Source organism: Gekko japonicus, unplaced genomic scaffold (assembly GCF_001447785.1).
Source record: "Gekko japonicus isolate JY-2015 unplaced genomic scaffold, Gekko_japonicus_V1.1 scaffold2892, whole genome shotgun sequence".
Lineage (NCBI taxonomy): Eukaryota > Metazoa > Chordata > Lepidosauria > Squamata > Gekkonidae > Gekko > Gekko japonicus.
This window is the reverse complement of record NW_015171589.1, coordinates 102,305-106,484: the sequence shown is the minus strand read 5'-3', so window position 1 is coordinate 106,484 and position 4,180 is coordinate 102,305. Positions and strand designations below refer to the sequence as shown.

General features: G+C 47.2%; 1 protein-coding gene across 1 annotated transcript in view; it reads right to left on the bottom strand.

Moving 5' to 3' along the window:
- The window catches only part of LOC107117702 (polyphosphoinositide phosphatase-like), an 81,381-nt gene that overhangs the window by 18,287 nt on the left and 58,914 nt on the right, over positions 1-4,180 (bottom strand). The window lies entirely within an intron of this gene.

Below are 4,180 nucleotides of genomic sequence, written 5' to 3'. Positions count from 1 at the left end.
GTCTTTACATTCTGTGTTTCACATGAGTCTTTTGAAGGACACAGGCCAAGGTAAATGGAGGCTTGCGCGTGACCCCCCTCCTCCTATCATGCTCGATGGGGAGGAGCATTTCGAAATCGCTGACATCCTAGATTCCAGAATTAAACGTGGTAAATTATGGTATCTCATCCAGTGGGTGGACTTCGGACCCCAGCACCAAGAATGGGTGGAAGAAGGGGATATTCGGGCCCCTTACATGCTCAGAGAGTTTCACAAAAAGTTCCCGGGCAAACCGGGAGGTCTCCCGCCGAATCCGGGAGGGGGTGGATAATGTGTATTTTTGAGGGGGCAGTATGTCAGCTAGCTGCCATTGTATCTGATGTTACCTGCTGCACATGTCTTGTGCTCTCCCCCCCCCCGGGTTTCTGTAGTTTCATTATGCTTCTCTGTCTTTTGCGGAACTGGCCAAGGTCATGCAGCTGGTGGTGGGAGTCGGAGCTTCGCTAAGCTTGTTATGGTTATCTACCCTGTGAACTGAACCTGTGTTGATGGTACTGAACTGTTACGTTCCCATGGAATAGGCGCGCGTTTACGAGTTCTCTTCCCGCCAGCAGGAACTGGCCTCATTGGCCCAACATGGTTCAAATCTCTTTATTATGCTATACCTGTGTATTGGTAGTCATTCCTAACAATGTCCTTGTTCCTGTCTGAACCATCGCTTTGAAATAAATCTTGCTTTGAATCAAACGTGGAGTTATTTCGAATGCCTGGGGATCCAACACCAGGCAGTCTGGTGCAGATTCTGCATCTCTAGGTGGGAAGTACCCTATACACTCAATAGGTCTGGAACCTGGGGTAGATGGATAAATATGCCCTTGGACCTGTGTAGTAGGACCTGGAACCAAATCTGTCTCAGCCAGAAGATACAGAGGGAGTTGTCTTTGACTAATTTGGCCACTACTCTCCCTATCAAAGGAATGGGAGGGAAGGTGGAAAATAAGTCCTGATTCCAAACTAGTTGAAAGGTATCTCCTAGGGACAGTGGATCTAGACCTGCTCTTGAGTAAAAGAGGTGGGCTTTGGTGTTGAGTCCTGTGGCAAAAAGGTCAGCCATTGGGGAGCCCCACTGTGCGAAGATGGAGAAGATGTAATCCTGGTGTATGGACCATTTGTGCGTGGATTCCCCTAATCTGCTGAGAAAGTCTGCTGTGATATTCTCTGAACCAGCAATGTGGATGGCCTGAGGGGATGTTTGGTTCGTAACTGCCCATTCCCAAATGGCAGTGGACTCTTGGCATAAAGGGAGGGAACAACCCCTGCTTGTTGATATAAAACATGGCTGTGGTGTTGTCTGTCTGAATTGGGACCACCCTCCCATGTAGAAGAGCTGCAAAGGATTTAAGGGCAAAACTAATAGTTCTCAGTTTCAAGAGATTACTATGTAGACCTCTCTCAGTATCAGACCATGTGTCTCTGACATACCTGTTCCCACAATGAGTACCCCAACCTGAAAGGGAAGCATCTGTTGTTACTGTGATTTGTGGGGGAAAGGAACCCCAAGGGAACACCAGGTAGCAGGTTAGAATCAGTGGTCCACTATCATAACTGTCTTATCACCACCGTCAGAATGGAGAAATGCTGGTTCTGAGAATGAACAGCATAGTTAAAAATCTGTATAAACCAATTCTGTAGAGACTAAATCCTGAGACGGGCAAAGAGAACCACAAAGGTGGCAGAGGCCATTCAGCCTAAGTATCTCTGAATATTAATAGCCATTTGAAATCGATTTGAGATAAACTGGTTGGCCAGACTTTTGATGGACAAGGCCTTGTCCCACGGCAAGAAAACTCGTGCTGCAGTGGTGTCTAACCAAACTCCAATAAAAGATGCTTGCTAAGAGGGAACCAGGTTTGATTTCTTCCAGTTAATTTGTAAAACTACCCTCTGGCATGTCTCTAGGGCTAATGACAATTGTGTCTGTAACTCAAGCTTAGAAGGGGCAGTAAATAACCAATCGTCCAAAAAAGGGAACATGAAGCATCTCTGAGACCTTAAGTGAGTGACCACTACTGCCATACACTTAGTAAAAACTTGAGGTGCAATGGCCAAACCAAAAGGGAGGATCGTGTACTTGTATGGAACTTCCTGAAATTTAAAACATGTTTCCTACCTCAGGATGAATGGAAATGTGAAAATATGCATCCTGGAGGTTCAAGACAGCAAACCAGTCTCCTGAGATAAGCACTTTTTTTATTAACTAGGAAAAACGTGGAATAATAACTAAACAAAGGATCACTGGGAGTTAAACCCTGAGCTGCCCCCTTTTCTAATAGGGCATTCAACTCTGAAAACAACTTAGGAAATATATTATCAATGGCCTGGACAACTGCTGTTAATGGTGGAAACTGGGCAAATTCAGGTGGTCAATAATGGTCAAGAGGCAGGAGTCAGAAGTAATTTTAAGCCATTCTGGCAAAAATTTGGACAAACCACCCTGAGAAAAGTGGGTTGGCTGTGATTCTAACCGTTGATAGTCAGAAAGAAGACCTGGAGGCCTTCATTGGGTCTTTGGAAGAGTGCTGAGCAGGACCCGGCTTGGGTCTCGAACCAGATCTAAGCTAAGCTTGTTGAGGAGGCTGAGAGGAAGATCTTTGATATGGGAGCTGCTGTTGGTATGGGAGCTGAAAACCCTGGTAAGAGGGTTGGAATCTTGAATTGTATTTGGGGCTGTTGGAAGAGGTTTGGGTGTGGCTATCCCAAACGACCAGGCTGTCTGACTATTTTTCTTAATCTATTGGAGAAACTTAGAAGAGAACAAGGACGAGTCTTCAAAAGGTAACTCCTCTACACGAGCATGTGTCTCCAGCAGGTGAGGTGTTGATCATAGCCAGGCATGCCTCCTCAGAATTATGGAGGAGGCCATACTGGGCACTGAATCGTCAGCTGCATGGCTGCTGGCATTCAACTGTTGTTTAGATAGCCTAAGAACTTCTGTTTGGATAACTGTGGCCAAAGATTTCTTGTCATCAGGAAGTTGTTCTAGATAAGGGGTGATCTTCTTCCATAGAAAGAGCTGATAAGCTGCCATAATAGCTTGGTAATTTGCTAGCCTGAGGTTTAAAGATGATGAAGAGGAAGTCTTGCAACTCAAGGCATTGATCTTTCTGCCCTCCTTATTAGCTAGGGTTGAAAGTGCACTCCCTCTTTGCTTAGCCTGTATCTCCTCTGCTATCAATGAGGATGGAGTAGGATGGGTAAAAAAGAAGGGACAGTCTCCTTGCTGAACCCTGTACATATTCTCGACTTTATGAAATATGGTGGGAATGGAAGAAGGTTTTTCCCAAACAGATCTTGCCAGTGCTAGAATTCCTTCCAGGAGTGGAAAGGGTGTGTCAGGGTAGAGTTGCCCCAGTATCTTGTCCTTCGGTCTAGTGTGCACTGAAGTGACCTGGATGCCCAAAGAATGTGCCATCCAAACCATCCACTCAGAGTAGAGATACAAGTCTTCACTTGGAGACACTGGGTCATGATCTCCCACTATATTGTCAGGAAATGGTTCCGAAGCTACACCGGAACTGGCAATGGACATGCAATCTTCCTCCTCCACCTCAGAACCACAGACCTCAGGCCCCGAATGGGGGGTCCAATATGTAGGTGTATATGGTCTCTCCGTCAACCTTACATGAACCTCTCGGTTCCATCTTTGGTTCTGGAGGGTCTGGCCATTATCTATAACACTGAGCTGGATGGCAACATGAGTATTGGTGCCCCAGACTGGGAGGTGCCCATGGAGAAGGTGGGGCCAGAGATATAGTGACATATTCTGAAGGGGTGTTGCCCTAAATAGCTAGGTTATATGCCAATGGAGACCGTGCTGGAGACTGGCTGTTGGGAGAAGGGGTAGTATGCCCACTGACCTCAATAATAGACTTTGGAACTGGTTCTTTTGGCTTCTTCTAAGCCGGCCCTATCAATTCCAAGTGAGTCGGATTTGTCGATACTGAGCGCTGGCTTTTGTGTTTCTTTGGAGGTGGTTCCAAAGAAGACCTGGCTGTGGCGGGCCTCGCGCTGAAGCTGGGGGCGGGGGGGAGCACCGAGGCCCGGCGGCTTGGCCGCGCGGGCCTCGCGCTGAAGCTGGGGCCTCCCCCGCCCGCGAGTATCGCGGGGCCACCTCTTGTATATTCTAATAGCCAACAGAGGG